Source organism: Pleurodeles waltl, chromosome 10 (genome assembly GCF_031143425.1).
Source record: "Pleurodeles waltl isolate 20211129_DDA chromosome 10, aPleWal1.hap1.20221129, whole genome shotgun sequence".
Taxonomy (NCBI): domain Eukaryota; kingdom Metazoa; phylum Chordata; class Amphibia; order Caudata; family Salamandridae; genus Pleurodeles; species Pleurodeles waltl.
In genome coordinates this window covers 1046532844-1046558390 of record NC_090449.1, presented here as the reverse complement: position 1 = coordinate 1046558390, position 25547 = coordinate 1046532844, and the positions used below count along the sequence as shown (strand labels likewise).

The 25547-nt window shown below is 46.7% G+C and overlaps 1 protein-coding gene across 2 annotated transcripts in view; it reads right to left on the bottom strand.

The window, feature by feature from the left end:
• THRB (thyroid hormone receptor beta) overlaps nt 1–14332 on the bottom strand; it is a 438776-nt gene extending 424444 nt beyond the window's left edge. The window contains exon 1 of one of the 2 annotated variants that reach the window (XM_069212038.1): nt 14108–14332. The gene's annotated coding sequence lies outside the window, so the exon portion shown is untranslated. The remainder of the gene's footprint in view (nt 1–14107) is intronic. The other variant, XM_069212034.1, reaches the window with a different exon arrangement.
• Nucleotides 14333–25547: the final 11215 nt, after the last annotated feature.

Genomic DNA, 25547 nt, shown 5'->3' with positions numbered 1-25547 from the left:
GAGGGGGGTACTTTCCAGACACAGAGAAAGTGCTCCTGGCACATGGACGTTGGTTGAAAGATGGTGTGAGTTAATTCTTTCATATCTAGCGCTTTCTGCAAGTCCAGGAGATCTTAAACTGACAACCCATGCGACCTCCTCATGCGGCTACTGATGACCAGGTTTGTTTACTTGAAGTTATTCGGAGATTCACAGACAGTCAGGTCAACTCAGCCTTTCATTCTTCTGTGGTCGACAGGTAGGGTAGATTTAAGTGGGGTAATAGTAACACCTGTTACCTACAGTACTAGGACCCCATGCACTGGATAGAGAATATGTTATTTTTACATTGTCATTAACAGAAAAGCAACACAGAAATGATGTTTTGTTTTTTATATTTTGGGGTCCTGTGTATTAACAAAATTCATAAGCCCTTGTTACTTTGCTGAAGGGGCAAATGCCACCCACTAGAGACTAGAAACCCAAACACTGGTGCATGGAGTGCAATCTTCACGCCAGGTAGCGATGCACAGGTGTCCTACAGCCGCAGAACCAGCTGTGAGAGGAATTATTTACAGTACATTCCACTTTCTGCTTGTGACATCAGAGACACTGAGGACCTGTTGTAGTCAGTGCTTAGATTTGCAAAATAGTACTGGGGCCCAAAGTTTTGCTCAGAAGCCCGAAGCTTGTGGTGATGAATGTTGAGGTTACCAAATACTGAAACTAACTAGGGAGTCTTGATTCCACCTCACGCCTCTTTGTTCCCCCACCCTAAACCCCTTGTCTCTTTATTTCACTCTTACGGGTACTTCCTCGTCCCCGGTTTTTATTTTTCTTACTGTTTTTCCATCCTTTTCAGCCTCCTTCTTCCCCCTTTTGTATTTTTCTCTCTCTTGTTCTGGATTAAAGTCTGTTGAGGAAAAATAAGCACTGGTCCCCAAAAATGAGTGCCGGTGGGCCCACCTGCAACCACCGGGTCAAATTAAGCACTGGCTGTACTCCACCACTCTCGCTAGCATCACGGCGCAAAAACAACTTAAGAGCAATTCTTCAAATGTGTGCTGGGTGAACCTGCGTTTTATTAAAGACCTGGTGGCTGGCGCTGCGCATGAAACAATTTATTGCGCTAACCTCAGCAGCACTTCCAAGAACCACTGAGTCCTCAAATAAAAAGAATGCTTCCGAAAATCCTATAAAGTTCAGTTACAGTCTGGAGGCTCTCTTGTAGCACTATGACCACACACACACCTCAAAACTGTTAATTCTTTTTAAAAAATGTGTGTTTCAAGCTAGCACATTACACTGCAGTGCTGTGTTAAGAGACAATTTCCAATTCACAATTACTAAAGAAAAAAAAAACATATATTTAAAAAGGGATGACGCCTAACATGAAGACGAGGTACACTAAGAGACAGCTTAAATATTTTGTGGGCCCCGGGCCAATCATATTTTGGGATGTACCAGTCCCCAACAATTTTGTATTTATGATCCATTTTCAGCTAATTCAAGCCTGTGGGGTTGATAGAAACTGTGAAGGACAGAAGATAAACGACAGGCAATCACTTACATACAAACTGCAATCCTATAACAACCCTCCTTTTCTCGATCTGCCCTTTGACTGCCTTGATCAGCGCCTTGAGACCCTCACAGGTGGTTTTCTGTGCTTTATAAGTCCCTGATTGATTGATCCACGTATAGCGGACAGACTGGCAATGAAGAGAACCACGCAGTAGCCCAGTATAGCGCTATGTTATACTTGCCAGCACCGTATGACCAAAAGAAGTGGGATTTTTCATATTTCTAACGTCCTAGTTTGCATTATGAGTACTTCACAGGAAAGACATTATCTGACCTTTTACCTGCCACAAGATGACAGGAAATGACCACACACCACGTGACTGTGAACAGACTGCAGCTAAGATTCTAAAAGGACCAGACTGGCCGTAGCAAGCATCGGGCAGTTTTCCCGGTGGGCTGGAAGGGTAGGGCTGATTTTGCAGCAGTGGGGGGCGGTTTTGCAGAGATGCTGCAATATCAGCCCCCAGTAACAAAAGCAGCAGCATACCCCCTAGCCCTGCCCTACCCCCACCCAAAATTGCCAGGGCTGATCTGGGTTACCAGCCCTGCCTGGGTTCTATGGCCTTTGATCCTGAGAACATCACTGTGGAGGGCAGGGGCTGGGCTAAAACTCATTGTGCACCATAGAAAAACAATAGAAGATCTGGACTGCGATCCCTATCCCTCTAGGTATTTGCTACCCATCGCTTACTTAGCGACTATGTGTGGTCTCCAGCCTTACCCTTGCTTTCCCCAGTATTATCACCAGCATAGACTGGGCAGCTGGAGAATCCTTTACGCCTGTTCTTTACTCCCCCACCATACCTGGTCTCCGGCTGTGGTCTTCTGCACACAAGTGCAGTAACCCTGGACCTCCAAGGAAAAGAGGCGGAGAGACAGAAGTAAACGGAGGAAAGAGACTGGGATAGAAAGGAGAAGGGAAACAAAAAGAAGGTAGGATAAGGAAAGAGTTAGAGAGGATTAGGGGAAGAAGAGAAAAGGGTTTTAAGCAAGATAAAAGGATGAAAGAAAGAGCATCGAAGATTAGGACGAGAGCTCGAGGGGAGGGCAGGGAGAAGATTGAACAGAGTAGGAAATAAGGGACGAACCAAAGGGGGTGAATGAAAAGGAAATAGAGGAAGAAGGAGTTGAGGTGGAAAAGAAAAAGACAGAAGTATAAAAGTGGAAATTTATAGTAAGAAAATTGGAGTAAAAAAGGGGGGGGGCCAGGGAGAAAAAGAACTGAGACACAGGATGAGAGCAAAATAAAGTGAGGAAAATGAGATGGAGGGAGAAAGGCGCAGGAATGGAGAATTTGACACGCAAGCAAAAGTGATGGAGGTGAGGAGGATGTAGAGAACCGAGCAGGAAGCAAAAGAAAAGTGACAGAAGAACCAAAGCATGAGCAGGATAAGTGCAAAAGAAAGGACCGGAAAGGTGGGAGAGTGTGGTGAGGGGGAATGCTGGGATGATCTAGAGGGAAAATGTGAAGACTAGAGAGAAGGCGTACAGAGAGAGAGAAGTTTAAGGAAACAGGTGGACAGAGGAAGAAAGAGAGGCAAAATGGGAGGCAGAGAAGTGCAGAGCGAAGAAATGAAAGCGGGTTGTGCAGAGGGAGGCAAGGAAGGAGAGAACGGAAGAAGAACGGTACATCTGGTGTTGACAGGATTAAAGAGGCTCGCGAGATGCAAAGAAACAAGAGGAATCAGCTGGGATTCGATATGCTCCCCAATAGTGCAAGATCATTCAAGTGCATCATCTGTACCCCCATTTGGCCAGCTTCCTCTCACCACGTCAAGGCACCAGTTCCCACAACACACACAATACAATTTAATGAAGGCCAACAATAAAGGCATTTCATGCTTCACATGAACTAACCAATAATATTGCAATTGAATAACCCCCTTATTAAAGTGACTAAACATTGATAACATACAACAGGGTGAGAAGAAAACCAGACTAATGTCTGACTCCAACTTTAAGAGCTAAAAACCGGGGTACACACCGGGCGCCATCTCTTTCCTTCTAACATGACACTGTTTACAATTGGAGACATCATTAAAGTTTTACCAAACACAGTGGGACAATGTTTTGCAGCTGGAGTGCACCCCACTGCCTCTGGCATCCAGTTATTAATTCACCACGCTGCGTGTGTGGTGTGTTTCAATCGTCCGCCTCTCCCTCAACCGTCACAGTGTCCTTTCGGAAAGGCCACCTGGGTGTGCAGTGTTGGCTTCTCTGCCGGGGACCTCGGCCGCACCTGTCGCTTCTCCCTCCCACTTCGTGAGATTTTTGAAGGACAGTGAGCTCTAGCGACCCAGGTGCCCCCGGCCTCCTCTGCAGACTCTGCGCATGTTAAAGAGAACAGGTGTGGGGTAATCAGTAGTTAATTTGTAAAGAAATAACTGCCAGGGCCCTTGTCAGGAGACCACTGCGGCTTGCACCACTCACTGCGCTACTAAGGACAATTTTGACTTTTTATACATTAAAAATGACTAATATCTGCCACCCAAGGTGTTTTATAGCTGTGGGTGGCAGGTATATGTCATTTTTAATGTATGTAGGATTACTGAACAACTAAAAACAAAACTGGACAAACAGCGCCACCATGTGGCTAGCTGTCATAAGTTCCGGTGTTGACAATTAAGTACTGGTGCCGAGCACTGGAAACCACCGGCTCAAATTAAGCATTGGGGGCGGTAGTTGAAGTGCTTCTAATAGTGCTTTAGGTAAGCAGGTCCTCTTAGGTACCGAGCAGCTGCAATATTGCAATTTGAACGGAAGCGTACAGGCACTTCACAGAATGGCTTCAATACTTTTAACAGGAGAGTACCAAGACTTCTCATTAGTGAACTGGTACTCTGGTACTGTGAGCACCTGCACTTTTAGATTTATACTTGTAGCACTGAAGTGACCATGTCTCCTCACACCCCCTTTCCTTTAGCCCCACAGTGCAGTATATAGAGTGATATAAGTATCTATGAAGTCTCCATGAGCACCGATACTGAACCCTTGAGTGCCAATGGGAGTTCAGAAGGAAGAACAGCTGAAGTGCGAAAACAATGCGCCTCATCTCCAGCGGCTCTTGGTTTGGGCAGATCAGGAAGAAACGCTTAGCAGCCACTGATGCCAGTGTGCATTGCCATCTACAGCGTCACATTTGGTTACGGGAGCCAGTGCTTACTTTGTAAAAAAAATGGGGGCCAGGGCCCCTTTCAGGAGGCCGCTTCCACTTGCACCACCCACTGCCCCCCACATTGCTGCCAATGACAGCACCAACACAACTACTAACCATCACACTCCTACAGGTGAAAATTAAGAATATTCCAGGCCCCTAAAGTTATAGAAATAGCTTGGGACACAGGTATTATTCATTCTGAATGTGTATTGTTTTATAAACAACTGTTGTTGGGCTGATCTGTAAATTAGGCAAACAGCACCACCATGTGTTAGAAAGTCATAAATACTGGTGTTGATAAGTGCTGGGGCCAAGCACTGGAAAACACCAGCTCAAATTAAGCACTGCTGGGAGCATCCTTCAGATTCTACTGGCTGGAAGCCAGACCCATCTCACAGCAGCCCACAACGAGAGGGCAGTGCAAAGACAGCAAATAGCTTTAGGTAATGTGTCAACCTTCCTACTTCAAATATAAAGCCTCAGGTTTTTGCCCCTTTGTATGTTAAGTTTGGACATATATGTTCACCGCCTGCAAGGGTGCAAGTGCTTGGAACTGGGCACACTCCCCTTCAGTTGGCTCTTTGAGAGAAGAATGAAAGGAGCATTCAGTAGGGCCAGACATGTCTACTTAACAAAGGCTCAGCCAAGCCCAGAACCTGACTGCTATGATGTCATCATTATTGACTGCTATGATATCATTATTAACCCGTGTTCAACTTTGTAAGTTCTAGTGAGGCAGGGGTCTGGCTCGCAAAACAATAAAAAAAATGAGAAGAACAAGAAACTTTTTAAATAGGTATTACAGTGACTGACCTGGTGAAATAAAGAGGATCTCCCATGAAAGTTGTAGTCCGAGGCCAAAGCGCTCTTTGAGGATATCTTACAAGCCCTGGTGAACAAGTTCTATTTTATTAGCGAGTGTTTAAAACAGTCAACATGAATTAACATATGTCTCAAAATTATAGCTATGAATGTGTTCTTGTAATGTTTAGCACATGCTTCAACGCTCAGTTTTTGTATGCCATCCCTAAGGTTGTCAGTTAAAGATAATAGAATAAAATGAGGTAAAGCGACCTGCTCAGGATCACACAATTTGGCAGAGTACTAGAATTTGAGTACGTTTTTCAAGACACACAATTCACAACCCTCTCCTTATTCTTCAAGATTTACAGAACAGACCACTGCTTTTCCATAGCTGGGTTTCATAATTACATCAATACACCTGTACAGAATGAACACGACTACAAAAACCTGACATTACACAGAAATATTTCTGCAAATGAAAAAGGCAAACCAAGAAACCAAGTGCAATTCAATAGCTCGATCAGCAAAAGTTGAAACGAGTATGAAGATCCTCAAAATGTGTATGGGGGGAGAAGGGGGGTTAAATTACAATGCACCTCTCCAGAGAACAAAAGTCAATGCAAGTAAACAGAGCAATTTACTTGCATGTTAAGAGCTCCGACCTCCCATGATTTAACAGCAAAGTTATTTCACAAGATGTACCCAGGATCGGTTTCCCACCAGATGAAATACTCAGTGAACTCAAAGAATCTGTGAAGGGGGCGCATGCGTGGAGGTCAGCTCTGCTGCTAGACACACTTGCACCTTCTCGTGAAACATTTACTTAAGCTGCCATCTCAGTGGGACCAGTTCAATACATATTTCAGAATAAGAAACCAATACTGTGTTGCTGCAGCCCTACCTGGTTTAGCAGGCTGTTGTGCTTTTGGGCACAAATCCACAAGACAGACAGAGGGGAGAGGGGCTTCAGTCTTTTAAAAACTGCAGAGCAAGGATGGTGCGTGCAATACCATTGACTGTAATGATGAACTATGACTGGGCACTGCCTGGCATTCTCAAGAACGCAAACATGCTGGCCAACCCTGCCTACCTCCAGCACCTGGCCATCCATCCTCACCTGCCTCCAGTACCTGGCTATCCATCCCTTCCTGCGCCCAGTACCTGGCCATCCATCCTCATCTGCCTCCAGTACCTGGCCATCCATCCTCACCTGCCTCCAGTACCTGGCCATCCATCCTCACCTGCCTCCAGTACCTGGCCATCCATCCTCACCTGGCCATCCATCCTCACCTGCCTCCAGTACCTGGCCATCCATCCTCACCTGCCTCCAGTACCTGGTCATCCATCCCTTCCTGCGTCCAGTACCTGGCTATCCAACCCTACTGGCGCCCAGTACCTGGCCACCCATCCTCACCTGACTCCAGTACCTGGCTATCCATCCTTACCTGCCTCCAGTACCTGCCCATCCATCCTCACCTGCCTCCAGTGCCTGGTCATCCATCCCTTCCTGAGTCCAGTACCTGGCTAGCCAACCCAACCTGTGCCAAGTACCTGGTCATCCATCCTCGCCTGCCTCCAGTACCTGGCCATCCATCCTCACCTGCCTCCAGTACCTGGCCATCCATCCTCACCGGGCCATCCATCCTCACCTGCCTCCAGTACCTGGCTTTCCATCCCACCTGTTTCCAGTACCTGGCCAGCCAACCTACTTGCATCCAGTACCTAGCCATCCATCCTCACCTGCCTCCAGTACCTGGCCATCCATCCCCACCTGCCTCCAGTACCTGGCCATCCATCCCCACCTGCCTCCAGTACCTGGCCATCTATCCCCACCTGCCTCCAGTACCTGGCCATCCATTCCTTCGCGCCGCGGACCCTTAAATTAATACATCAATGCACAATAATAAAACGAGTGCAGTGGTCCATGTTTTTCTTTGAATTCCTGGGCTGATGCTGGCAAATTCCATGAATGTGGAAAGCCATAATTTCTAACTGTGATTCCACCCCAGCCCCTCCATCATTCACTTCTGTCTCATTGTCTCAGGTCGTCAGCTTCTCTGCTGTCCCTGCTTTCTCCCTCTGTCTCCATTGTACTATCTTTGTCTTTCTTCTTCACTCTCTCTTTTTTCTGTCTTTTTCTCTCTTACGTGTCAGGCTGAAAACTGAGCGGCTGTGCCCACCACCTGCAGCAGCCGGCACAAATTAAGCACTCGTGTTTAAACAGCACCAAGGTGAAGCCTTGCAGGGTTCACAGGGTCTAGTGTAGGCAGGACCCACAACACATTAACCTCTCATATGAGGAAAACACGAGGCCCACCCCCTTCCCCCAGTTTTATATTTTTCAGTTCGTTTTATTATACCAAACCGGACCGTTTTAAATGTCACACTGCTTGACATGGCATTCTGATCCTGTAATAGAACGTTAGAAATGTTTGTAAACACAGATTAAAATGTATGAGTTCACATTGCTCATAATGTTTACATCTATTTGTGTGTTTATCTCACGTCATAAAAAAAACAATGTTTAAAAAGAAGAATAAAATTGCCGCCCGTGGCAATCCCTAATGATGTACTGGGCGCCCCAAACATGCCCGGTGCTGGGGGAACGCAGGGAGGCCGGACCCTTCTTTCCAGAGCCAGGCAGGGTGGTCAGCTGACCTGCGGCCTGCTGAAAGGAAACAGTTGTGGCCTCAGATCACTCAGTCTGTGCCCCCCCAGCCCCGCCCTCAGGGCGCCCTTTAAAGTATTCTCAGCAGGTTGGGCGCCTGCCAGCTCGGGTTCACGCACGGTTCCTCCCATCACTCTAGTGACACATTTAGTGGGGCTCAGTGCTCCGGGCACTCAGTCTCGTCATCACACTGCTCAGACACCAAAGGCTTCTGAAAACCATAACATATATAGGTTTCTAAGAGCTGGGGCATAAACGTAGTCTTTATTATTCAAGAGGAAACAGTGCTCGGGGCTTGTTACGTTTCTGGCAATACTGCATTTTGCAAAATTATAAAAATGGTTAACTTTCTCAAGAGTGACGCAATATATGGCGCCCTTCCTAAACCCTGCGTATGTTTGTGTTTCAAGTCTTTAAACTGCTGTAGTCATCTCTGGACACCTGCGTTTCTTTCTCCGTTCAAGCCGCTCCAAGCGTGACTTCCAAAAGATGAGTGAGTTTTCTAGTATAGCACGCACTGTTACCTGAATCGCTTCTAGGCGCTTGGGAGAATCTAGGGCACGGCTCTTGTTGTGATGAAAAGAAACAGACAAAGCAGTGGGAGAGGGGTGTAACGCAAGTCCTACCGGGGTTGGGGGGGGGGGGGGGGAAGGGGTGGTGCAGGTAACAACCCTTTAGGGGGTGTCAATTGAGCTAAAAAAAAAAACAATATATCTGAGATATAGAAGTCCAAGATTTGCAGCTGCCAGCATGGAGCACCAGGCTTCACCAGAGGGTTGAGGGACCGCTCCTTGGCACTGTTCTTGAAGATACTGCAACAAGCAGTGGCAAAACGTACCAGCTTTCTTGAGATACCAGTGTAATCCCCAGGCTTCGAGGGCACCAGATACCGGGTTCTTGTCAACTGAGGGCAAAACTTCTGGTAACTCAAGAAAGAGCTGAGGCAAAACACATATAATGTATGAACAGAGCTTTAAACATGCCATTGACTCGATCCAGTGTACGGTGGCCTTGACAACAGGGGTGGGGGAGCAAACAAATTAACTGGCAGAGCCGAGCCAAGGGTCTAGCTTGGCTCTTAGAGCCCGGGCCCCAGTAGAGTGTGGATATGCTTGTCACATAAATCGTACAAGAAATACCTTGGGCGAATCCGATGAAGTCTCTCCAAAATTACAAAAAAAGTATTTCTTTGACATGTGGAAGCTTTTCACCTTAGTACATCAAAATATATTACTGCACTGACAGACATTTATTTATTAAAAGTTTATAAATATGAACTTACAAACATTCCTTCCACCACGCTTTCCCTGACAATAATGCAATTTTTGCAGTTTTAAATAGCATGAAGTCGACCCAAATGTATTGGAGCAGTTTACATTAACAACAGTTACATTATAGAAGGAAATCTTTATGTTTTGTGTTAGGCACGGGGACATGAAGTGATTTCCCCGGAATCACAGGATGGTGAGCGGACTCGAACCTGGGTCACCAGTTCCAGAGTCGGCAGCTCTGCCCGTTAGGACACATCCTCTCGCTGTATATGGTCTTAATCCTTACATGAAGTAATATTACTCTATTAAATCACATCAGGTTTTTGTACTCTTTGTACTATTTAATAAAGAACAGTGAGGCATTGTGCGATAAAGTATTTGCCCACGATCACACAATTTGGTGAAATTTGGATTGGTTTCATGTTCTCTGGCTTTACTTTGTACAATTCAGCCACTAGATGGATATCACTTTCTTTTATTTTGTGTTAATGTTCCTCTTTAATTCTTGTTGGGTGGCAGAGAGAAGCCACACGAAAACAACTCACTTAGGACTCAAGGCTCCAAGGGGCCCTCAAGCGGAGCCAGAGATGGGCACCTGGCTCGAACCTTCAGTGTCGCACCTCTAAGTTGGCACACGTAACTCGGAGTAGAATCCACTGTTGAGGCAATAACAGGGGTATTACTGGCAGGGAGTGGTGGCATGTACTGGAGGCAGGCAGGCCTGGATGAACAGGTACTGTAGGTAGGCAGGTTAGACCAGCATGCGGAGAGGGCACTGGTGACCAGGGCCTGGATGCCGTCACCTGACCTGCATGGGACTTTCCCCTGTTCAGCCATCCCTGGTTACTGTGCCTTTCGCGATGGATCTCGACCAGGCATGGGCACATTTCTTGTGCCCATAAACGTCAAGAGGTGTATCGTGGCCATTTCCACCCAATGACCCCCATCTTCACAGAACTGCTTTGCATTAGAAGGTATATAAAAATGAAACACGGCTGACCAAACCCAATTAATGTGCAACACGACAGAAATGATTAATGGAAAACTAAATATATTCTGGAAAAAAAGCACCTCAATGAATGTTTCACAAACCAAAAGGCTACAAAACAACTCAGTCTCCCGTTCGACGGATCACAGGCTGGCAGAACTTTGGCTCGACCCACAAATGTTTCAGTGAAACTATCTAGAAAGTTTGCGACACTTAGGATGTGTTCGCGTGGAGCTTCGCAGGTTTTTATTTTAAGTCAAACACTGGGTTCACCTGGTAATTGCACTGATTATACAGAAAATACTGTCTTCGCCTGGCAAGAACTGGAATGGGGTAAACAGCATTCTTCATATACAAGACTCGAAACACGAGTGCTTGCCACCGGGCCGGCGCCTTACTCTGCACTTTTGAAATCATTTCTACTGACATGCCACGTTTTAAACCACAATACCACTTCTGTCGCAAAAGCAGAGCGCGTGGGCGTCACGCCAGATGATTCTCGCACGCTAGACACATAAAACCAGGCGTCGGCAGCGCCACCTGGATGCACAATCTTAAATTGCATCAGATGTAAACACGCCTTTCAGAAAATGGTTCTTTTTTCAGTTCTGCCAAAATGGATTGGCCCTGCACACAAAAGTGAAAGTAAATGCTCATTCTTCTTAATCGCTATTTGGCGTTTTTCTAAGCGCTCTAAATTGTATTTGCATCAGGTGTGACGTAAGGCAAACTCGATAGGTCACCTCAGATGCCTGCACACTGATAGGGCAACCTCCACTGACAGGGGTTCGCCCTCAGCAACAAGAGACATTCAGTGGCAGGGCCTTCGCTCACACCAGGTGGGCAGGTCATTCCTTTCACTGACCCCCCCTCCCCCCGGCGAAGCATCTGTCGAGGCCAGGGCTATAAGCGAGATGAAAAAAAAGTGTAAAAAGGGGAGAAAGGGGTCCCTAAAAGGAAGGCCCCATATAATTAAGGTCGTGGCTTAAACATACAAGGTAAAGTTTGCGCGAAATGCCACCCTAGCCACACATTTGCATAGAATCACAACTGCAGCTGACATGTGAGACCATTACTCTGTGCGCTCTGCAGAGAGGCCACGGATTGGATGAGCACGTATTCTGAACAGCTTTTTGTCCTTGACACGAACTGACAGAAACTTGCACTCCGTTCAGCCACAGCTCAATTGTGCCCCGTTATAAACACCCGGATGGCACTCACTCCAAACTGTGCACTAGACAGGGCTAATATGATGCATCCTGTAAAAAGCAAACACTCGTAGGGAATACAAGATGAGGTCGAGCGTGCGAAATGTAAGGCGGAACGGCATGGATTGCTTTAACGTTGTTACCCTCATTGCTCAGAAACTGACCCTGTTTTTCCCAAGAATAGTCAAGCAGAAGAATACAGGGCCCGAAAGGGACCGGTTTCAAATTACTACCGGGTCTGAGACCCGGAGGGACCCGGCCCACTTAAAGTGCTGTCCCAGCCAGAAAGGTCCTCCTTGCGTGACCCTGCACGGCCCCCCCCACTGATCGGACACGTCTCCGCGCTTTATGTTAGAAAGGGCCAGATGGCGACGTCACCCCGTACGGATTGATCACCCAGACTGCACCCCTTGATTAATTCACATAATAAACTTCAGTGATGACTAGTGCAGCCACATATTGCATCAAGACGTCTACACATTCAGACTGATTCGACACAGTCTATTCCTACAGGATAAGGGGGCATCTCCCACTGGGTGGGCAGTGTGCCCACTGACGGGGAAACTAAATCCCTCTTCTGACAGATAATTCCATCAAAGGTGAAAAATGAGCCCTTGGCACCACTGTCTGGGCATTCCCAGCGCTGCGGGCATTCTCTTCACTGACAGAATATCTACCCGGGGAAACAGCAATCCCAGCGCTCATACAGTGGACCCCCCCTCACCCCCGGCATCCCTGGCACTGCTGACACTAAGGGGCATTCTCCCGCGTGGAAGGCATCGCTCTCCCCACTGAAAAGGCATTCTCGCCTTTGCAGGACATTGCCCACCACACTGACGGGGCGCTCTCCACACTGGCTGGCACTCCTGGCACTGATGAATATTCTCCTACCTGCAGCGGATTTCCTCGCCACTGACGGGGCACTCCCTCCCCGATCGGGCATTCTCCCACACTCGGGGCATTGCCCTCACCACTTTACGGGGCACTTTCAACACTGTCTGAGCATTCCTGGCACTGAGGAGATAGTGCTCCCGACTGACAAGGCAGTCTCCCCTTCGTATGGCAATGCTGGCACTGAAGTGCACTCTCCCATGTGCAGGGCACTGCTATCACTCTCCCACTTGCAGGGAATTGCCGTCCCCACCGACAAGGTAGTCTCCCCCCTGGAGGGCACTGCTGGCACTGGAAGGCACTCTCCCACTTGCAGTGTACTGTCCTCCCCACTGACAGGGCAGCCACTCCCCCTTTCAGGGCACTGCTGCCACTTTCCCACTTGCAGGGCACTGCCCTCCCCACTGACACTGCATACTCTGCCTTGCAGGGCATTGCTGGCACTGACGGGCACTCTTTCCCTTGAAGGGCATCGCCCTCCCCACTGACACTGCATACTCCCGCTTGCAGGGCACCGCTGGCACTGACGGGCACTCTCTCCCTTTTAGGGCACCGCTGGCACTGACGGGCACTCTCTCCCTTTTAGGGCACCGCTGGCACCGACGGGCACTCTTCCACTTGCAGGGCACTGCCCTCCCCACTGACACTGCATACTCCCGCTTGCAGGGCACCGCTGGCACTGACGGGCACTCTTTCCCTTGAAGGGCACTGCCCTCCCCACTGACACTGCATACTCTCGCTTGCAGGGCACCGCTGGCACTGACGGGCACTCTCTCCCTTTTAGGGCACCGCTGGCACTGACGGGCACTCTCTCCCTTTTAGGGCACCGCTGGCACTGACGGGCACTCTTCCACTTGCAGGGCACTGCCCTCCCCACTGACACTGCATACTCTGCCTTGCAGGGCATTGCTGGCACTGACGGGCACTCTTTCCCTTGCAGGGCACTGCCCTCCCCACTGACACTGCATACTCCCGCTTGCAGGGCACCGCTGGCACTGACGGGCACTCTCTCCCTTTTAGGGCACCGCTGGCACTGACGGGCACTCTACCCCTTGTAGGGCACTGCTTGCACCGACGGGCACTCTTCCACTTGCAGGGCACTGCCCTCCCCACTGAAACTACATCCTTGCAGGGCACTTTTGGCACTGAAGGGCAGTGCCCTCCCCACTGACACTGCATACTCTGCCTTGCAGGGCATTGCTGGCACTGACGGGCACTCTCTCCCTTTTAGGGCACCGCTGGCACTGACGGGCACTCTACCCCTTGTAGGGCACTGCTTGCACCGACGGGCACTCTTCCACTTGCAGGGCACTGCCCTCCCCACTGAAACTACATCCTTGCAGGGCACTTTTGGCACTGAAGGGCAGTGCCCTCCCCACTGACACTGCATCCTCCCCCTTGCACTGACAGGGGACTCTCCACAGCCGCCAGCGCTCCCTGGGTGGCAGCAGCGCGCCCCCCCTCTCTCCCTCCCCGGGCTGGACACCCCTGGTGACAGCCTCCCTCCCCCTCGCCCCCAGCTGTCAGTGACGGGACACCGCTGGCGCGAGCTCCTCTCACCTGACAGGTGCGCCCCGGGGGTTCTCGCGCGCACCGCGGCCGCCGCTGCTGGCGCTGCTGCTGCTGCTGGAGTGGCTGGTCTCGCGCGCCGCTGTCCTGGGCTGACCCCTCAGGAGCCGCGGCGCGCGCCGGCTGGGGGCACGTGCTCGCGCTTCCCTTCGCACGAGACGGACGAAGGGGGTAAACTGGGAGGGAGTACCGGCGACACTGAAGAGGGACCAAGTCGCGGCTGCACCGCCCTCAGCCCGTTCCCCCCCACCCCCCTCCGCCCCCGGGCCATCTCGCAGCGCAGTTTCGTGTCCCGCACACAACAAAACAGATAATAAGGAGTCAACTCAAAATAACAATAATATTCTTATTTTACTTTACATATAATTTAGTTAGAATGGCTGTAAACGTTGAATACTATAAAATCTAACAAAGCACTTATCCTAATTCTATACTTTAGCGTAATACATATTGCGCTAGCGGAATCGATTATGTTTAAAGCAAATGGGAAATAATAAAGGACATTTGTTTAACTGCGGTAGAAAAATGTGGACCTCTGTCCTTTTCAAGATGGCCGCCGCGATGCCTGACTTCCGGCGCAGGCCCTGCAGGAGCAGCAGTTCAATCACAGGCCTGGGGAGCTCGGCCGTCTGCACGCATCTCCCCGGCTCCGGAGCGGTCACCGCGGGGCTGCCGAGCCTGCTCGCACGCAGGGCAGCCCGGGCACTGCCGTTCTCACAGTGCAGTCTGTACACAGAGCCCTACCACCTCAACCCCCTCTGAGCACAACCCAGAGCTGCACACATCGCATGTTTGTGTTCATAGTTACAATTTATTTAAGCAACTACCGTGGGAACTCGCCATGGTGCTAGAGAGGGCGTGGTGGCATTGGGCTGGGCAGAGTTAAGATCCTGGTGCCAGGCAGCTGATCCAGCGGAATGCCTCTGGCAATGACCGTGCACAAGCATTGCGTAAGCTCAGTTGCTTGCAGACTTTATTGGGCTCTCGGCCATCACTTGCGTGTTATCCACAGGGAGAATGACGCAACAAAAGAAAAGGGGTTCCTTAGAGAAGGCATTGCTTCTCTTCCGTGCCCTGCATATGTCCTGGTGCAACTTTGTTTTCATAAACAGTGTATGGCAAGCCTTCTGCGCCGCTGTCAATTGGCTGCCTTCGTTTGTCACATGCTGCTAACTTGTTCAGCAGCTTTTTTTTTCCTGTCACCTCACTGTTTTCACCTCGCAACTTCTATTCATCATTTATCTGATTTGCTTTTCAACCCCTCATCGAAACAGCATCCCATGATTGTTAGAGTGGACACGATTGTAAACTTCATCTGCAATACATTATTGTTTCAGACCCTGCCTTAGTCTGTTTCCCGTGTGGTCACTTACCCAGCATTCGATGATTGTTTGTGTTTAGTGATTTTTATTTTCATTAGGAATTTGGCAAGGTTACAACCCTTCTTCAATAAAGTGTAACTGTTAATGCCTGGTTACCTACCGGTGAATCTCATTAATCCTTAGTCCCTCCGGTCCTCGTCACAGTCATTACTTTTGAGGTGCACTCCACCTCAACCAGAAAACAAACAAAAACAGGAAGTGGTGGAGTAACCCTACCCAGTGGTAATCTTACTCACTCACTGCTCTTTTATCTTGCATGATCAAGATGGGAACCTGGACATGGGACCCCTGCTATGCTTGGGCCATCTTTTGATGCCTAAGTTCCCTTTGTGCTGGCAAAAGGGGGATTATTGCATTTTATGAAAGGATGCGGGGGGGGTGGGGGTGGGGGGAGAGATCAGGATGTGGAACATCTCCCTGTCCCCCAATTATGGAGAGTTCTATCATCGAATCAAGTTGTTGGTGGAGGGCTCTGGGATCACTTGAGGGTCTGTGGAACGGGCTGGTTTCAGCGCACACTGGGCCTTGACTGTTCGGTGGAGATGTGCATTAATTTGGGTTGTACACTGGCATGGTGTGCTCAAGTGCATTGTCCCTTTCATAGCGGATGCGAGGGTTGAGACTTCCGACATGCACAATATGTCTCTTCCCGCGCTAGGGTACGCCTTCAGCTGACAGGTCAGGTGCACTTAATTCTGTAATGGAGCGCAAGTTATAGGGGTTATTTAAATATTGACTTTGGGCATTTCTTTGCTTCTATCTCTCTGTTTTGAGGTAAAACAGAGTTGCTGAAGGTGTTTTACCTAGGGGATGCGTTTTGCAGGCAGGTATTTTGGGGCTGTATTCTATATTTGTTTGCAGGATGGGCAAACATCCTAGAAAGAGGAGGTTTTCTGACCCATCCGTATCCTTCTCTTCTCCCTCTAGATATAGGATATGGTGCTCAGGGGAGGACAAAGGCTTGGAGGACAGGAGGAAAGGGACAGTACTGGAGACCATGTCCTCTGTCAATAATCCTCAGGCACCTAAGCCCTCGAATGACTACAAATACTCATCTATTTCCAGTTTTAGAGCTGAGGAGGAGAGTGTTGATGTCCTTCTTCCTGATTTAAAAGCCAATCATATTGCAAAGGAGATTTTACCTAAGATTCTGGCCAGAGTTCTCTAGAATATGGGATTTCCTGTGAAGGAGTTAAACTGTACCTCCCATGAACCTGCTCTTTGGCAATTTAAGCACCTAGAGCGTTTGGTCTTCCTGTTTATCAGCACGTCGGGGGTGTAGGGATAATCTTGTGTTGTGTCATTATTTGTTTCTATACTTCCATATGTATATTTCTTCAGTTTCCTCATGCTAATAGTGCATGGATACTTTTTCTCAGGTTTTATCCACATTTGTGTGTTTACTGTTTTAAAGTGATGGGTTTTGCTGTCAATTTGGTTTATATGAACCTCAAAACCCTATTTAGTAGGTGACAGGAGTACTGAGGCATTTGCATATACGGTGTAGAATATGATTCTGTCTCCTGAACTTAGACCTACGGCTGATGACTCCTCCAGAGTGAAAGACAGGTCACGTGTATTAAAGAGAGTAGGTCTCAGACAGCACATTTGTTCCAAACCTTCCGCCTGTCTGAAATATGAAATGGCCAGAATTTATGTTATCAGCTTTGACACTGCACATGGCATAGGGATACATTTCCTTAATTGCATCAAATATAATGTATTTTATACTGCTTTGGGGAATATTTAATAATAGATCTGACTACCTGATAGAGTGAAATGCTCTTAGGAATGCAGGTTAACAGAAAAAAATATTTTTGTTTTTTACTTTAATGGCTTAAAAATGTATGCAGGGTGTAGATGCGAGCCACGGCACCTGGTGTGGGATCACTGAGCCGGTTATAAACTGAGCAGAGCAATATCCCACCTGGGGATACCACTTCCTCCATCTTGTAATTAAGGGCTCAGAGGCAGAGCAGAATGTGTGCTACTAAACCACCTCCTTGTAGACCTGCAGGCCTACCTTGTGCCTAGCACAAGGTTCATGTTTTCTATCTATGGAAAAAGCATTGTTAACGACACTGACCTAAACCAAAAAATGAGGCACACATTTCACACATCTAACAGTAGTGTGTCCAGTCCCCCCCAAAAAACATGTGTGTTTGTTTTCCCAATATCGGGTCCAAATATGGATATGTGGAATTTTCAGCCTGTACCCAGTTGATCTTAATTAAGGCTGCACATATCTGTAAATATATATATTTTTAAAGTTCTAGGAATCTCAAAGTTACTTCTGAGGTCTTCAAAAGAGGAGACACACTGCCAGTGCTTGATTTGAACCAGTAGTTGCAGGTGGGGCCAATCTGCACTCATTTCTGAGGACTGGCATGCATTTTTACTCATCAGACTTTGACCAGGAACGAAAGAGAGAAAACTAAGAAAGCCAAACGAAGAAGGAAGAGAAAGAGAAACAGTGACAAAGGGAGAAAACAGGGACGCAAACGGATCTGAAGGAGTGATTTGAAGGCACAGGGAGTTTCTGGTAATGGATGAAAAGGGCATGAGGTGAAATCAGCACTAGACAGCTTTGGTATTTGGCATCCGGGCCATTCTGCAGCACCATTTGTGGGCTTCTGAGTACAAAGTACGCACAGCACCATGCCTTCAAACAGCAGCCCTATTTGATTGTTGTGTTCAAGTGTCATTAGGATGCTTATCTACAAATCTTCTGTGACCACATTTAATTTGCGATGGTACCCTTCGAAAAGCATGAATCAATTAATTATAAATATCTTCTGAAATTATGCTGTGTTAGCTCTCTCATATTAAGGGGTGGTCTAAGACAATTCCATGATCCTTGAATCTCAGTAGAGGGTCTCACAAATCTATCCAGAACATAGGAAGACTGCTTGACAAAGAAACCTTGAGATGGTCACCATGTTGACCAAATTCATGGTCCCATTTCAGGTAAGTAGTAGAGTTTGACCGCAATATAAGGTTTTTAAGACTTCTTTATAAACGTGTTTCCAAGCTCCCTCCTCAAATATGGCCTATTAATTGTATCAAGTAACACCTAAATATTCAAATGAGTTTACTTTGTGATCTAGCACAACATCAGAACAATTTTAGGATATTATTTTAATTTAATTAGAGTTTATCAGAATTTAGTTTGAAAACATGGTACGCATAAATAGTTATTGTTTAACACAAGTATTATTACACAATGCAGTAAAACGGGGGGCTGTAAGTCCACTGTATGCCTTTATACCTGCATTTAAAACCCCATTCAAGATGCCACTGGGTAGGCAGGGGCTACTGGGCCCCAGCTGTGTGGGCTGGGGTAATTTGCCACTACTGACCTATGGCCTGCCTTTACGGCCCTGCAAACTGGGTTGAGTACAACCCTTTCAGCATTCGACTCTCAGTAGTAACAATGGTCAGCAGTCACAGGCTTCTAAGGGAGGTTAGTTTGGGGGTACTCGGGCCCAATGCTCAAAACCACCCCCAGTAGCACCATAAGATCAATGTCCTACCCAGCGCTTCTCTTTATAAAAAATAAGTACTTTATTACACAGAAAGTACACGCTCCAACCATGTGGGGATACCTGATTTACAGGTGTCAGTCTTGAGCGCTTCAAAATGGGTCTGCTCTCTTTAGGCCCTCTCTTTCTTTCTGAGGGTCATCAGGGTTTGTGACGTTACTTCTAAGTAGCGGGCTGTCTTACGTTTATTAGTGCACACAGTCTCTTGAGTACGGGGCCTATTGGACTCTCTCACCTGTTCTTGTGTGGCACAGGGGCCATATTTGTTCTTCCAGCGATGGCAAACTCACCAGCGATAGGTGGGACTTTCCCACACAGCATGCAGCAGTCCCTCTGGATGCAGGTAGCTACTGGCCGAGCAGTGGTTGTCAGAACAGGGGCAGCAGAAGCATGGTGGCCGTCCTCTAAGCATAGACGTCAGTCAATACAGGAAGATCCGGAGACTTCAGTAGGCTCTGTCCTAGTGCACCACTGAGTCTCTTTCTATCAGTTTTGCTTGGACCTTCCTGGGCAGAGGCAGATGGCCTTCCTCTTCTTTAGGTGTGGGGCTCCTGTCACAGTTGCGCACTTCCAAGCACTGTCCTGGAATGCAATGGCAGTCATCCAATCGGTCACTGAAGTCTCCAACACCTCACCCACCAGGTGCTATAGGGAACCACTTCACAGTAGGGCAGTCTCCAAGTGGAGCACCTACCACCAAGGACATACAAAAGAGGTGTGAGTAGGCTTCACCCTGGCCACTTTCAACCACTTCTGAGAGAGATCAGGAAGAGATAAATAACTGCTCCCACTCAAAGGAACTCCTCATCCTTGTCACCCTTAACCCCTTACCATCCACTAAATACAAGTGCAGAGAGGAAAAGTAATAGCCCCTTGGATTAGAAAGGACCAAAACAACCATTGAGGGAAAGCTGGTCTCCTCTTTCCTCACTTCAGCGTCTGGTTTTTCACTATCCATTTCACGAATGTCAGCAATAGACTTCAGTCATCTGAGGAAAGCAACCCCACCTCCATCTTGTATGCATGCCCAGGAAAGTGGTTCCAAACTGAACCCACAGGCTTATATTATTATGACTCATTGTACACACGTACTGCATAGCAGCACACACACACAAAGTCAATGCTGAGGATCTCAGTGGTAGGATTCCATGCTCAGCGTGTGCAGCAGAATGTCACATGAATGGACCAGTAGGTTGACATTCATATGAAATGTGAAATGACCTGATCACTAAAATTATTTACAAAATGAGGTATGCTGCCACCACCGACCTACACATGCCAGAACCTACCATAGCCAAGGTCAGCCCTCGGTTTCACACTAGATCAGTGGTTCCCAACCTGTGGTCCGGGGACCCCTGGAGGTCCGCGAAGCCTTCTCAGGGGGTCCGTGAGAGCCTAGAAAATTAAAATATATGAACAAATATTGACAAATTAGGTCCCCAGCTTCCAGTAATGACTCAGGTGGGGGTCCCTGGATTCCCATGATGAGTCAGTGGGGGTCCCTGAGTTCCATTAATGTTAAAATGGGGGTCCACAGAAATCAAAAGGTTGGGAACCACTGCACTAGATAGTGTGCCACGAGGGCGCAATCCAAAAAGCAGGACCACAGCTTCTCACAGTTTCGGCACACGGGGCAGCTGACATGACTCTACATCCTGCAAGGAACAGGTAGTTGACACTGCTGTGAACTTTAATAAAACATCCCAAAGCTTTCTCACAGTGTGTAATTAATATAAGAAGTTGTCTATTAATAGAAACTTTTGGCAAAAACTATCGAGCTTCACATTCTCTAAAAATTCTAGTGGGAACCCTATGTTCCCCATCTGTTGCCAAACATGCTGCCATCTTGCTCTTTAAAATTAATTTTCTGCCCCAAAATGTGTAGCAGCCAAAAGAAGTTTCTTTAGCATCAATATTTTTAAACAACGTTCTCTGTTTAATTTCATGCACATCTGCAATTGTATATTGTGAGTGAGTTTTAAATTTCTGTTTTTTCATGTTTTTTCTAATTTTTCAAATTTGATTGTTTTTTTAATGATGTTAGCTCTGATTGAAACTCCAAAGTATCATAATTTAATTGTATCCTCGGACACCATTGATAGATACTCCTTCGATTAAGTTACAGTAATGTTGAATTTTTAACTCGACAACACTAATGGATTATTTGTCCTTGATTAAAGTCATAGTCAAATGGCCTCTTGTCTACCCTGGCTGGCAAACTTTCACCAGGTGTGAACCAAGAGTCTATAAGACCTAAAAAGCTCACAATCTGAGTACAGCTTTTACAGTTATGCTACATCCTGAATTTAGGCATTCACAGTCACCAATCCATAATACTTTTTGAACCAATTGTTAGCTTGTGGGCTGGGGGGCAGTTTGGTATGTAGGAGTGCAGCACAGACAGAGTGCATCAGTACCCCGAAACTTAGTCAACAGTGCCTGCTGATGTGCAAGGATCTACCTTTATCCACACAAATGAGTATGTATATGTGTTTGTGTGAGTTGTGTATACTCCATATTCACTGCACATCTTGTCTGCAAGTGCAAAACAATCCTGTTATGTGGCAATGCACAAGCCACACTAAAAGGGACACTATGCACAGCACGTAAGAGAGAGAAATGTCTGAGCAAATTGATATTGAGAACCTACCTCAGCACAGGCACGTCTGATTATTAGCTTTTTCGTTTGCATTTGCATATGCTTTGCATGGTGTGCGCTGTGTGATTTTGCCTTGGCCTTGCTTAAAGGGACAACCGAAATTTACACAATTATTTATAATAACATTCATTCAAAAAACAGACAAATAAATCTATTGCTGCATAGATTGGCAAATTTTGTGGCACCAAAGTGGAAATTGTGAGGCATACAATTGTGTTTTATGCTGCATTTTGTGGCATTTAATTAAGACTCGTATCTGATTGTCCTATCCCTAAAAACACCGAGCTTTAAGGTGTCACTTCTTAATTGCCCAATAAATCTCAAACATGAATTTCAGTAAGTGTGAATTTTTTTTCCTTCATTCTTCAGCTAGTCATGTCTTGAGTCCCTCAGCCAAAACAGCTTTCAAAGTAGCAGTCTCTCCAGTGGGTGTATGTTTGAAGCTATATTTAAAAAGCACAGGAAAGGAACCCTAATAAGGAATCCCTACATCTTATCATGGTGCCCGTAAGAAGTCCCTAGGTTTGGGACGAAACGCGTTGGCTGTGTCCATGTCCATATTTTAATTGCAAGTAAGACCCACACCTGTTCCATGATATTCATCTTTTCAGATTGAAAATTTACATGATCTTGTGTTTTGATATCCGATGGGGCACTAGGCTCCTCTTGTTCTTCCTCTGTTTAACAATTGTCACAAATATTGATATGCAAGTGCTTTTCCTTCTCTTGTGGTAATTGAGTGTCATGCAGGTTCATGTGTGCTTCCAGTGTTGTCCCTCTCCCCATCATTCAGTGCTCCATCCTCTGGATTCCACCCAAGTATGTGGGACATGATGGCCTCAGATAAAAACACAACCATCACTTCATAATTTTCATTAGGTACAACTTCTGGCCAGTTCCTGGGGTGCACCTACCATACGCAGGCCTGTGAAGCTACTTGGAAATTTTTCAAATCGCCCATTGGGTGGTCAATGCTCTCCTTTAGTACTGTTAGAAACATGCAAATTTTTTAACTCAGACATATCATTAATTTATGGTAACATTAGCTGCACACGCGAAGGCTCTCCAAAACCCAGTTTACTAGCCCTTCCAGCAATTCCTCTCCCTTTTAGTTGATAACAGAAACTGAGCCACCCTCTACTAAACAAAAATACACTCTGCTTTATTTAAAAATATATAGACAATTTTGTATGTGAAGGGTTGAATAGGAGTTATGCTTTTCTAAATTTCTTAACTGCGAGGGCTTAGATGATTTATGCACAAAACGTACGTTTTATCAGAGCTGCATATCCCAGTGGGCCAACAAGGCTTGCTGAGCAGATAAAAAAAGAGGAGAGATAATTGAAGATTCACAGCAGGTGTCCACTATCTCTCCTCTGTGCCATTACCATAGCATGTTGGAGCTGGAGGGGGAGCCGTGGCTGTTTCATTGAGGCCATACCTCTGATGTGTGTTTATCTCTAACTGTCCTCTGATTCTTGGGGCAAGAAGTGTGCAAATGTTGCTGCTAAAGAATAGAAGAAAGACCGCTCTTGTGCCCGCGCCAACACTTCACGCAGAGCGTGCGATCACATGCCGCTTATCAGAGCCGAAGGCAAGGCATCCTTTCATGATAATACAGAAGCACCACGACAACAAAACAAACATAAAGGGGAGAAAAAATGCAGGCCATTCCCAATCTAAGTTAATTTAGTTTAATTGTCTGGCATTGCAGGACTGTACAAAAACTGTGGAAAAATCATGAATCACAAAATTGCAATATGCTGAATGGTCTGGATAGTAGGGCGCGACAAAAAAGAGGGAGAAGGAGGTTGTGGGGCTGGGTCTGTCCTCCTTATAGCCTATGTAACATTACAAAAAAGGTCCAGCCCAAAGAACTACCACAGGATGGACAGGGAAAGGATTTTCCGGTTAAAAAAACCCTCACCCCCACAGGGTTATCCCTTGTGGCATGCTTCATCATTGGGTTGCTTCCCGTTCCGCTGCTGTGCTACGACCGACGGGATACGGGGGAACACTGATATAGTTTTGTCAATGTGAGTCACAAGAGGGAGAGGAGTGGTGGGGTCTTGGGTGAGTTAATAATACCTGCCTCCTAGTGGTTCTAATGATTTAATAGATCTCTCGGAGGTGGTATATTTAAAAAGGGGGCTACGGAAGTGGAGTAAGTCAAGTACTTTACTTCCTGGTCCTCATGTTTCAGAGCCTTTCCCCTAGGCTCCTCTTCAGGGCCAAGGTTAACTCCCTGGTGCCACTTCTTGTTGACTACCCCTAATGAAAGCATAAATAATTCATGCTCTGTGATATGGTGCAATTCACCCAATTAATGTGGTATCTTAAGATGATACCTATTGTTTATGTCTGTCATTAATACCTGTGGGAAAAAAAAACATAGTTATCATAGCCCTCATGCATATTGGGCTGTTTTATATGTTGCTTGTGGTGCCACATATTTGCAAACTGCACCCCACTCGTAGGAAAAGGCACTCGTGAATATCAGAAATGAGAGACCAATGTACTCTCAAAATAGACAATACAAGACATACTATATTTATAAAACATTAAACTACACGTAAAGCACACCAACAATGCACATGTGGTGCATACGTAATCTACTCAATAGTGTTTAGACTCTCATATCATAGATCCTCCGGGAGGGGGTGTGTACTTCTAGTCACACTCTAAAGATTGGCAAAGTTTCAGACTTGTCTTGTTTCTCAGTATCCGTGACGCGATGTAAAAAAGTGTAAATGGCACTTACTTCCTCAAAGCGACACTCCTGCTCAGTACCTAATGCTCACTTCCCCAGGGTCTGAAACTCGCAGGCTCACATCAGAGCTGAGTTTAATTGAACTGCAGCCTTTGTGTCTCAGCGTGCTGCAACATGCAGTACTAGACTTCTAACTCTTCAAAATGGTGTCCTCCCGTGGATCGAGGGAGGTACGCAAGGGCCCTCAGAATAGGTGTCCCTCCTCAGTGCCTGTAATAGTACGGAGGTCAAGGGGGCACTTCAATGGCTTACAATGTTAAAAATGGAAATTCCTTTTAGTCGTAAAATTATTTAATAGTACCAGAGACTATTTATCTTATGTATAAGGAAGGGTTACTCATTCCCTTTTTTTTTTAGTGATGACAGTATATATGTGATTGACAACACTTTTATTTATATTGATGGAGGATTACTCTTGGAGGCACTATGGTATGTGAATGAAAAATGGATAAAAACACCTTGTTGTGCTACCTAGGTGTACCTATCACATGGAGTTGTGTATCTGAGTGATGGTCACTGTGATGTTAACGCTTCATCAGCTGGCTCCACAGCATGTTTTCATTGCAGCCTATTTGGTGTGTGCATAATTTATAGACCCACCGTTGTACTCTTTCAAACAGTATGAACTTGCAATTAATCTCTTTATGATGTTCTAGGATAACCCACTGGTAATCCTCCACTGTGTGTGCTTTTTCTTTGTTGTGAGTGGACATTTTAGTAGTAGCACATCCACATCTTATGTTTCTACGATGTTCACAGATGCGAGTCTTAACCTTGCGGGTGGTCATCCCCACATAATGTAAGTTGCATGGGCAAGTGATCATGTATACTGTTCGCTGAGTGTTACAATTGGAGAAGTCTCTGATGTCCCATGTTGTATTGTCATTAAAGGTGACCGGTTTAGTAACCTTCGTTAGATGGCACACACTACAATTCCCACATGATTAATATCCTTTGGGTGGTGGTAGGTAGGTGATACCGTCCGGTTTCTTACGGAAATGGGGTGGACGGGTGTGCACAAGCATGTCTCTAAGACTTTTTCCCCGTTTATGTGAAAACATGGGTGTGGGGATATTCA